The sequence below is a fragment of the Bidens hawaiensis genome, unplaced genomic scaffold (assembly GCF_021521415.1).
Source record: "Bidens hawaiensis isolate Kalapana, Puna unplaced genomic scaffold, B.hawaiensis_p1.1 tig00008044_1, whole genome shotgun sequence".
NCBI lineage: Eukaryota > Viridiplantae > Streptophyta > Magnoliopsida > Asterales > Asteraceae > Bidens > Bidens hawaiensis.
This window is the reverse complement of record NW_027491567.1, coordinates 1-12,073: the sequence shown is the minus strand read 5'-3', so window position 1 is coordinate 12,073 and position 12,073 is coordinate 1. Positions and strand designations below refer to the sequence as shown.

Sequence of the window (12,073 nt, the reverse complement as noted above, 5' to 3'; positions counted from 1 at the left end):
AAGTTAAACAATATTATTTATTTTGGTCAAGTATTAACTTATTCAGTTTTAAAATAACTAGTTTGGAAATTATTATAAAACCACTGCTTAATAAATCAATATTGATATTGTGGATATACCCACTATTATTAATGATTTACATTATTTGCCAAAATATATGAATGTCATTATAAACGGGTGCTTGTAGTTTTAGCCTCATTATATTTGAAATGTGTGTATGACAAAAGATATTGTAACAATGAGATGCTTCATATATGAAAAAGAATGATATATTATGAAAATAAAGGTTTTTAACCCGTAGTAAAGAATTCGTTATAACATTAAAGAAATTTATTGAGATATTAACTTATGTTTCGATATAGAGTAAAATATTTGTATGCAACATATATACGTGTGATCGAATGTTTATGCTATGATACAGAGATACATGACTTATATATTTGTTAGTAACGGATGAAAGCAAACATCTTATTTTATGAAGTTTATATAAAACTTGTTTTATATATAGACATGTTACGATGCCATGTATTGTATATTCAAAATTTATGGTATATGCTATATTTAATGTGTTATCATATATTATATAGATAGATAATAGTATTGAATTAGAAACTATATAATCAGAGTTGTGGTTTGGTATCACTGTTATAAAAGATTATAAACACGTTTGAATCATGGTAAAGATGCATTTATAACACGAGTGTCAAACTTTGTGAATCTCATTATTGAAGGTTATAAAATATTAGAATGATAAATCTTACATGACTCATTCATGTAATTACTTCTCAATACTTGTTATATAAAGAGAAGATTACTTATGAGGAAAAACATGGATAAGACCATTTTTCATTTGTCAAACCTCAAGTATGCTCATGAAGTAGCATATCATTAAAGCGTATGAAATGTTTGAAATAATTTAGTATCCATGTTGAAGAAAACTATGAATAATCAACCATGGAAATAGTTTGATTTGATTTTATATCATTCCCTAAAGTGAATGTGACTATGTATTGATCGTTGCAATCATGGGCATTATAAAAATCATAACAATGATTATATTAATAAAGATCGGCTATTGGAATATGATGGTCATGCTAATAATGAGATTGACCACCAAAAGTGGCAAAGGGATTGATCATATCTACGAACAAAATATGAAAATACAAAAGTGGAATCATGTGATCGTTTGAAACGATAATGCAATGTTCTCTCATATTTATAGTCATGTATTAAAGAAGCATAATACATATACGATCATAAACCTGAAGTTTATGGATCATGATTATCTAATGGCATGACCGGTTAGACCACACCGAATCAATGATGTGAAATTTAATGAAGAACCAAAAGATTCTTCCTACTAATTATACATATAATATTGCTCTCAAGGGGAATTATTTATTTACCAACTAAAAAAGGGTGTGAATCCCTAAATGTTATGGAATGAGAAAAGGATACACATATCCTAACATGATACCATTTAGTGTTTTAAATCGATGCATCGTCTAAATGGTTATCAATTTCACAACATGAAGTTTGTGTGATTTGTGGCTTAGCTAATAAGATAGAAAGCACAATATTCTAGATTTTTATATTAATTTTGGTAAATCACTATTAATAGACGATTTGATTTTGTTGAGACAATCATCAAACGTCTACAATTGGTTGCAACGTTAATGATCATGAGAGCAAAAGTTCATGCTTTATTTGGGTATTTATCATTTTACATGCATTCACATCGAGCCAACAAGTTATGACACTTCCTCCCCATTGCAATTGGTTTTTGGTCAGTAACCAAGTATCTCTCATCTAATATTCCGTGTGTGTTATATGTTGAAATTAATCCACCACAAGACATGAAGATGAGACCATAAATGAAGTTGGGAATTTATGTCGGTATTATATATTATCTATGATTAAAGAGTTAGAGCTATTAATGAGATACTTGTTTATGGCTTATTGGTTTTCACTTTAATGAAGCAACATTCCCAACATTAGAAAGAGATATAAAGCAGTTGGAAAACAAAATTAGTTTGAATTACCATTGATCCTCAAATTAAATTATATGAACTAATAGTTCAAAGAATAATTCATGTATAAAGATTAACGAATCAATTACCAGACGTCACTGACCAAAATAAAGTGTCTAGCTAAGACACCTATAACAACTGCTTATGCTCCAATTAATATAAATGTCCTGGAAGGACAACCATACATTGGTAATGACTAGTGAGTCTAAGGCACGCCTGAAGCGTGGTAGACTAGTCGATTACAAGAATAATGATTCCTCGAAAATTGGAGCAAGTAATAAAGATGGTCAATTTGAGGTAGGGGTGTTCAAAAAGCTCGCGGCTCGCCCGACACTCGCTCGAAAAAAACCCGAAAAAACCTCGCTTGACCACAAGAGCCTACAACATATTTTCGACCAGAAATAACTAAATATGAGGCAGAGGAGATGGGTAGAATTGTTGAACGATTATGACTGTGAGATTCGATACCATCCGGGCAAGGCTAATATAGTAGCAGATGCTTTGAGTAGAAAAGACAGGATCAAACCACTACGGGTCCGAGCACTTGGAATGATCGTCCAAACCAGTCTCACCGAACAAATTCGTGTTGCTCAAAATGGAGCTTTGAAAAGAGATCACTTAGAAGATGAAAACTTGCATGGGACCGAACAATATTTTGAAGAAAGAACTGACGAAATTCTATACTACAAAAATCGAGTTTGGATTCCCACTTTCAGCAATCTGCGTGACTTGATCATGGACGAAGTCCATAAGTCCAAATACTCCATTCACCCTGGAACAGATAAGATGTATAAGGACTTGAAGGAGTATTATTGGTGGCCCGGTATGAAGAAGGATATAGCCACGTATGTCAGTAAATGTTTAACTTGTGCGAGGGTTAAGGCTGAATATCAAAAACCTTCGGGAATGTTGCACCAACCGGAAATACCACAATGGAAATGGGAACAAATTACCATGGATTTTGTAACACACCTCCCAAAAACTTCCCGAGGAAATGATGCAATATGGGTGATAGTTGACCGACTAACCAAATCAGCACACTTCCTTCCAATTCGAACTACGTTCACAACAGAAAAACTTGCTTACATCTACATCAATGAAATCGTATCCCGATACGGCGTACCCGTTTCAATCATCTTTGATCGTGATAGCCATTTCACCTCTCGTTTCTGGCAAGTCGTACAAGAAGCTTTGGGAACCCGAATTGACCTAAGTACCGCCTACCATCCCCAAACCGATGGTCAATCTGAGCGAACCATTGAAACTTTAGAAGATTTGCTTCGCGCTTGTGTACTAGACTTCGGTGGGAATTGGGATCAACATCTCCCACTGGTTGAATTTTCGTACAACAATAGCTATCACAGTAGCATTCAAGCGGCACCATATGAAGCGCTGTACGGGCGGAAATGTAGATCACCCTTGTGTTGGACTGAGGTGGGAGATACCTAAATTACACGATCCGACTTGATTCAAAAAACCACCGACAAAATCCGTAAAATCACAAGCAAATTGAAAATCGCCCGAGATCGACAGAGTAGCTACGCTGATGTTCGTAGAAAGCCGTTATCCTTTGAAATAGGCGACAAAGTTTTTCTGAAAGTATCCCCGTGGAAAGGCGTCATTCGATTCGGAAAAACTAGTAAACTAGCTTCGCGATACATTGGGCCATATGAAGTCATTTCTAAGATAGGTCCGGTAGCTTACCGACTGAAACTTCCTGTGGGGTTGAGTTCTATTCACGATGTCTTTCACGTTTCGAACCTGAAAAAGTGTCTTACTGATGAAACCGAAATCGTGCCATTAAAAGACTTAAACATAAACGAAAAACTAAATTTCATTGAAGAACCGGTGGAAATATTAGAGGGAAAAATAAAACAATTAAGACACGACAAAATCTCTCTAGTCAAAGTTCGATGGAACTCAGAACGAAGACCCGAATTCACGTGGGAGCGGAAATCAGAATTCAAAAAGAAATACCCGCACCTGTTTCCAAACAAAGACAAAGTTGAATAATCAAATTTCGGGGACGAAATTTTCTAACGGGGGGAGAATGTGACATTTGAGCCAAAACAAGGTACACCTCAGTACGTATTTACCGATTAAGTAAATAAACGCCTTTTTGCGTAACAAACGAACGATTAATCGAACGGGTCGGGTTATGACCCAGAAATCTCGGGGGGCCATCTATAAGTGATATACGATCTATACAAGCTAAAATATTAGAAATGTGGTCTTAGTTTGATAGCAAACAAGTTAAACGAAAACATGCTCGTTTAACTACCCGCTATAGATTTAAACGCGAAAGATAGTTACAAACCAAGCATTGTATCATCCGCTAAGCTGATAAAGACTTACTAAACACTTATTTGAAATGTTTTAAGTGATCCGTGAAAATATTTTTGATTTTTACAAACATATAGTATGTTTTTATAATTTTACACAAAACTAGCCGAAAAACACACGTTTTCGCGCTGTTTAACGCACACGATAAGTTTTTCGCGCCAAAAACCGAACCCGAACTAAATTTGGATTGGGCTTTTCATATTTGGGCTTGAGAAATCAGAAACTTGGGCCAAAATGGGCCCATGGAGTTCCGGCCGCAGCCGCCACCCCCCCACCCCCCTTTATTTTCTTTTCACATATAAACTAGATTTGAGATATTTTTACACATATTTTCAAACACAACTTCTGGAACTCTTCTTCTACAGCCAAAACCAGCTAGAAACTAGGTAAAAACCTTATGATTAATCGATTTCTGATTCGTTTAAACTCGTTTAACAACATATAAACATGTCTTGATTGTTAAAAATCATAGTTAACCATGTAAAACTCTCAAAAATCATTCAAAAACATATTTTGATGTTAAACCTAGTTTCAAATCAGAAACATGATCTTTTTTGGCCATAAACACGGATTAAAGGGTTGAAACGGCTTTTTTACGGTTCAAAAGTTCGTTTTTGTGCACTAGCCGAAACCCTAAGTTAAAGGGCTGTTCTATTGATGAAACCAGCTTGGTTTGTGATATAGGACTTGTATTTAGCTTGCATAGAAGCACAAGAACCTGAAAAATTTATTAGAAAGTCGGAAACGAGCCAAACCCGCTAAGGTAATGCCGAAACACTCGCTTACGGGCTATTTAGGTTAAGGTTGTTATGTGCATATTATTAGGCCTTGAAATCTTTAAGGGACATCAGGGACCATGTCAATGAGTCCCTGTTCAAATTTGGTAATTTTTCGACCATCCGAGAATATTTGGAGAATTTATTACCGAATTGGGACGTTTATTTGGGAAAAATAGCTAAAATACTTCAAAAATTATGAACTTTTTCTGGGAACTCAAATTTGATGTATTTTGATCACATATGAATTTTGGTATCATTTGGAGAAGTTTAAAGGTGTTTTGTTTATATGCATTCGTGTGAATTTTTATAGCCGAATTTGGGCCGAAAAGAATATCGCACGAGCTTTTTACATTCTGGAATTGATCAAAGTTGATTTGGGACATGATTTGAGCATTCAGGAGTTTTTGTGGAATTTTTGGAAATTGTTTGGGGTAAACGGACGATTTTCAGGCGAAATATAGCTGATAAAATGAATTTTTATAAATTAATAAATCAGTAAATAAATTCCAGAAATATTTTTATAAAAATCTAAATATTTTAATTAATAAGTGGTTAAATTTTCATAATTTAATGATTAACGGTTAATTAATTATGCTAATTTGAATATTAAACAAATTCAGTTTTTATAAAAACCGGCAAGTTTGCGACTAGCGAATCTGCGGGAATATCAAAACACCAAGAGTGATAAAAAATTATATTTTTGGACTAATTAAGTAAAAACGAACTTTTCTATGAGAAACCTGGACAATCCGGGTGGATTGTGCGCGTTTCTTCTCAAATCAAACTGAATAAACGGAAACGGGCCCCGTGGCTAATCCGGGACCCCAATATGCGATCCTTCTTTATAACTTAATCATGTTATTAATTAATACAGTTACCCAAGCTTATTTTCCCATAACTGTTTTCTGAACGCGTAAACGAACAACTTGGCCCAGCTAGGAAAACGGGAATCTGAGCCAAGTTCAGTTCTAAGTATTAGACAACATCACAACCTAAGCCTATTGCCACTTTCTGGGCGTTCCAGCTACACCCAGATTAGTTATACAGCCCAGTTTAGTATTGAGATTATAATAATATTAAAATATTAATATTATATAATATTGATTATAGGAACTACTGATAGCGGACCGAACAAACCACGAGCTGATACAGTACTGATTATCTACTAAACCGTGAGTTTCATGTTCTTTAAAAAGTTTTACGAACTTTTGGGGTGAAAAGCATGTTTGATTACATATACATACCTGAAACATGTATTGATGTGAATTATCTAAGTGCTAACACACGAAAGTCCCCACGATCACAGTGATTAACTTCGAGCTGGTGGCTTGTGAATAGTACTATTGGTTTGACAAACGCAAACGGAATCGGCCTGGTTGCCGTGTCACATAGCGCCGTTTGCACATGACCATATTTATACAAACAGGCTATGTAGTGTTAGACATAGCTACCGGGGCATGTTGTGGGCGGAAATGGGCCACAGTGGTTGATTGAGCGTGGGAAATGGATGCACGCAGCACATACAGTCAAGGCTTCACTGTAGCTTAGTATAATTACATCATTTACATACAAACATACATATTTATTTCATGATTACAAGTGTTAACTTGTGAATACTCATTACTGTTTTCTTGAAACTCGTGAAACTCACCAACTCTAGTAGTTGACCCGTTTTAAACTGCTTTTCAGGTGTCACTAAATCGGAATGATTTGGTGATCTGTTACTTGCCCAAGGTGTGTGGTTGATGCTATGTGAATAGAGGCAAGGGTGTTAGTAGTAAGAACGTATAGTTAACGAACTAGTTTTGTTTGTATCACCTAGACTGTAAAACAATGATAGAACAAAGAAATGTAATATATTGTAAATTAGTTTGTAATATTCCTTTATAAACAATGTGTTGATACCAGAGGTGCCTGTCACATTCCCATTTTACGCTTCCGCATGATGCTAGTCGGGGTGTGACACATCATCAAGAAATCAGCCTTGAAACATAGGGTTTTGGTTAGGGTTTTAAACCGAACTTTTGAACCGTATAAACGCGATTTAAACCCTTTAATCCGTGTTTGTGGCTAAAAAACTTATTAAACCAGGTTCTTAACCATGTGTAGGATCAAAATATGTTTTAGGACAATTTTTAGGGTTTTTTCATTGTTAGAAGTAATTTTTGGCAATCATACTATGCTTATATGTATTTAAACATGTTTAATTCATGTGTTAATGATAAAAAATATTAAGATTACCTAAGGTTTTTGAAGCTTAGGAGGAACCTGAACTTGTATGACCAGATTATGTCAAAAGATGAAGTGCAAAATATCTAGGTTAATATTTTATAAATAAAGAAAACTTGGGGGGGGGGGGGTATTCCCCTTTTGGCGGCCGGACTAAGGTGGGCCCATCTTGGCCTCATTTTGGCCCAGTTACCTCGTTTTGCATGCCCGACTGTGAAATCTCAAGTCCAAATTTATTTCGGGTTTGTTTTTTGGCGAGAAAAACATATCGGGTACGACAAACCGCGCGAAAACGAGTGTTTTTGGGCCAATTTCTTGTAAATTTATAAAAATATCCTATTTTTTTGTAAAACTCGAAAATATTTTCACGAATCGCTGAAAACATCCCAAATAAGTGTTTGATAGATCTTTTTCGGTTTAACAGATGATACAATGCTTGTTTTGGATTTAGCTTTTGCGTTTAAAGTCATAACGGGTACTTAAACAAGCATGTTTTCGTGTAACTGGTTTGCTATCGTACGAAGGCCATAATATCAACAGGGTGGCTTATAATATGCATATATCACTTATAGATGGTGACCCAGGATATCCGGGTCATAACCAAATCGGTTTGGTCATTCGTTTGTTTGTTACGCAATAAGCAGTTAATCGCTTATTCGATAATTAAATACTAGGACATACGTGGTTTTGTCACGAATGTCACAGAATGCCCGTTTAATATTTCAAATACCTGTCTTTTGAAAATCTTAATCTTTATAATATTCTAAAGAAAATATCTAAGCCATTAGATAACGTCTAATGACTATATCTCCAATCTTCTAATCTGTCTTGTTTGTCTGTTCTAACCCTTTTCTGTTTCCCTGAAATGTGGGGGGTAATGTGACGTTCGTGACAAAACCGGTTACACCCTAGTATTCACATATCGAATAAGCGATTAACAGCTTATTGCGTAACGAACGAACGAGTAACCAAACGGGTATGGTTATGACCCGGATATCCCGCGATGGGCATCTATAAGTGATATACGTTTATATAAGCTAACATATTGGTATTATGGCCTTAGTACAATAGCAAACCAGGTTAAATTAAAACGTACTCGTTTAACTACCCGCTATGAATTTAAACGCGAAAGACAGTTACAAAACAAGCATTGTGTCATCCGTTAAGCTGAAAAAGACCTACAAAACACTTATGTGGGATGCTTTAAGCGATCCGTGAAAATATTTTTGAGTTTTACAAACAAATGGTATGTTTTTCTAATTTTACAATAAATTGGCCGAAAAAACACTCGTTTTCGCGCTGTCGTACCTGATATATTTTTCGCGTCAAAAACCGAACTTGAAATAAATTTGGACTCGGGATTTCACTTTCGGGCACACAAAACGAGGCAAGTGGGCAAAATGGGCCCAAAGGAGGCCCATTAAAGGGCCGGCCGCAACTAAACGGGGGGGCACCCCTTGATATTTTGTTTAAAAGATCTTTTAAACCTAGCCATGTTCAAGCTATCTTCCTAAGTAAGTTATTTCCAGCTGACTCCTTACTATTACGGGTAAACCCTAAGGTAAAGGTTCAAATTTTTGGTGATTTAAGCTTGATTAAACATGGTTTATGTATAAGGATGATAGTTTGATTATTAAAAAAATCATAACAAACCATGTAAAACTCTTAAAAATGATCCAAAATTGTACTTGGATATAAAACATTTTTAGAAATTAGAATCATATTCTTTTTTGGACATAAACACGGACTAAGGGGTTTAAATCGCGTTTTTACGGGTCAAAAGTTTGGTTTAAAGCCCTAACCGAAACCCTAACTTTCAAGGCTGGTATTTTGATGATACATGCTTGGTTTTGTGATATAGGACCTGTAGTTACTCTAGCTAGAAGGTCAAGAACCCGAAAAAGCGAGTAAAGGGTTGAAACAGCGAAAACTGCAATGGTATTGCCGAAATAAACGTTTAGGGGCTGTTTAGGGTTAGATTATGACATGCTTGTTTTTAAATTGTGAAATTTTGCAGGGGCATCTGGGACCATATGAATGAGTCCCTATCCAAATTTGGTAATTTTTTGACCATCCGAGAATATTTGGTGAATTTATTACCATTTAGGGACACTTATTTGGGAAAAATACTTATGCTCCTTGAAAAATTATGAAATTTTCTGGAGAACTCAGGTATAGCATAACATGATCACCTGTAAAATTTGGGGTTATTTAGAGAACGCTAACTATGTTGTTCGATTCGTGTTTATTCGAGTTTTCATGGTCTTTTTTGGCTCGAAAAGGTATGTTGGAAAAATTGTTAAGTTCTGGACATTTTTCAAGGTGTTTTGGGAGATATTTGGATCATTCAGAAATTTTGTTGGATTTTTCGGAAATCGTTTGGTATAAACGGACGATTTTCGGGTTAAATAAAGCATATAAAATGAATTTTTATAAATTAATAAATCAGTAAATAATTTCAGAAATATTTTTATAAAAACCTACATATTTTATGTTATAAGTTTTTAAATTTTCATAATTTAATAATAAACAAAAAATTAATTGTGCTAAATTGAATATTAAACAAATTCAAATATGATAAAAATCGACGAGTTTGTGATTAACGAACCTGTTGAAATATCAGATCATCAACTGTGATCAAAAAGCATATTTTTGGATTAATTGAGTAAAAACGAACTTTTTGTGAGAAATCCGGACAATTCGGATGAAGTGTGTGCATTTTTCTCCAAACCAAACTGAATAAACGGAAACGAGCCCCGTAGTGAATCCAGACATCTAATCTGTGATTTTGCTTTATAAATTTAATCATTTTATCAACCAACACATTTACCCGAGTTTATATGGTCATACCTGTTTTCCATAAGCGTAAACGATCAACTTGGCCTAGCAGGTGAAATGGGAAAATTGAGCCAAGTTCGGTTTTAAACATAAGGCATTTAACAATGTCACAATCTAAGCTTGTTGACACGATCTGGGCGTGATAGATACGCCCAGACTAGCTATACAACCCAGTTTAGTATGGATATTATAATCATATTAAAATATAATATTATTATAATATAATATTGATTATAGGGACTAAGTGATAGCAAGGGAAACGATCCCCAAGTTGACATCGCCCTTAATTGTGTTCGACACATGTGAGTCAATGTGTGTATGTGCACTAATATAAACTAGTAAGCAGCACATATATGTTATAATATGTAAACAAACTAATATATAGAAAAGAAAAAGAAAATTAATAGTATAAATATTAGTATTTACAAAACCCTATACTAATTAATCAAAATTCCCAATAAAAAACTCAAAGCAAGAAACAATTTTACTAAATCTTATATCAATTCAATTGTTTGCAATTCTCTCATGGAACATTTTAACTCCCATGCACCTTCCAAGCATCATTACGGTAGCTTGAGGATTAGTTCCTGGAGAATAAACGAAAGTTGACCCATCAATGACCCGAAGAGAGTCTACACCAATAACCTTATAATCATGATCTACCACTTGGTCAACTTGACATCCTCCGTGATAATGCCATATAGTCGTTACGGTGTCTCTACAAAATTGTTCTAAAGATCTTGAAGCATTTGCATGTTTAGGCAATAAATTAACAGGCGAATTAGCAGTCATGTTTAGAAGACTCGAGAGTGGGAGGTGATGGTATCGGAATCTTGAAAATGATCTTGATTCAATCACCTTCTCAATAAGTTTGATCCCTTCCACACATTTTTCTAAGTCTCCGGGGTCTTTAAAATAATTAAACGTGACAGCGGGGTTGTCATTAGGGTTTGTGGACCGAAGTTCAAGATGTCCCCTTGAGAGCGGGCCCATAATCTTCTCCAAGATAAAACCGCCAATGAAAGCACTTCGTGGGAGGGACCTCATTGCTTCTATTGCCCTATTTAACGCTTCCTGTGTTCTTTGCTTTGGGGGCGAAGTCGAGAGTTGTCCAATCTGTAAAACGTAATCGAATTCGCTTAAAGATAAATAATATATTGACCATACTACTTACTAAAAGTTTTAGTTTACCACCTTTGGAGAAAACATCCCAAAATCCCGAGAACTTTTAGTTTCACTAGCAAAGATTTCGACACTCCGCGCCCTCAATATAGATTCCATTGTGAGTAATACCAACGACCTGGATAAGAGACACCTCAACGGGCCTAGGAGAGGGAACAAAAACCGCATTCATCGGGTTATCCGACATCCCTTGGCCCACTAAAGGCATGTTCTTGACCACAAATATATTATGGGCCTCAAGATGCTTCTCTGGGCCTAGCCCACTTAACATTAGAAGTTGTGGGCTTCCTAGTGCCCCAGAACAAACTATAACTTCATTCTTGAACCCTTTTCTCAAGTAAGCCCAATGGCTCAGCCCATTTACATCAGTAAAAATCACCCCATTGGCTGTTGGTTTTACTTTCCCTACAATTATCAAAAATGTTAAAAATGTACAACTTGTAATGTACAAGAAGGAAGGTTGGTTTATAGAGAAAACACACCCTCTGTTGTGAATAATATTTTTTGAACCGGTGCATGGAGCAAAACAGTGAGCCCATTAGGATTTGCCTAATGAAGCAAATCAGCAGAAGTATGCCTATGCCCATATCCATCAAATATAGTCCCCCCAACTTTTGTACCATACAAGTGGTCAAGTGTATACCCATTGTACGGCCGTATACCGATCTCCAA

At 35.4% G+C, this 12,073-nt stretch overlaps 1 pseudogene; it reads right to left on the bottom strand.

Moving 5' to 3' along the window:
- Window positions 1-10,723: 10,723 nt before the first annotated feature.
- LOC143636792 (protein HOTHEAD pseudogene) lies at window positions 10,724-12,070 on the bottom strand (annotated as a pseudogene).
- Between the last annotated feature and the right edge of the window lie 3 nt (window positions 12,071-12,073).